Here is a 369-nt window from a genome sequence, read left to right on the forward strand (position 1 = left end):
CTTCCTTATGTTTGTACAGACAGGCAGGGGTCAAGGTAGGGAGGGTGATAGGAACAACTTGCGAAAGAACGTTATAGCTTCCTTCTATACAAGATGAATTTCCTCGCATGCGCACCGACAGAGTTCATTCACCTCAGGGGCGGTCTTGAGAGAAAGAAACATTCAACTCGAGAGAAGACTGAGCGCTCTTCAGAGGAACTCCTTATCAAGGCATACATATACACATCTGTTGCTAATCCACAGTCTCCCACATGTATGGAGAATATAAGAGAAGACGATGTACCTTGATCTGAGGAACATGTATACATTTGATATAGCTACTCTATAAGAAGAAGAGGAAAGTCTGTAGGTTCACACATAACTCATCGA

This window comes from Cystoisospora suis (genome assembly GCF_002600585.1).
Source record: "Cystoisospora suis strain Wien I chromosome Unknown contig_3283, whole genome shotgun sequence".
In the NCBI taxonomy this organism is placed as follows: domain Eukaryota; phylum Apicomplexa; class Conoidasida; order Eucoccidiorida; family Sarcocystidae; genus Cystoisospora; species Cystoisospora suis.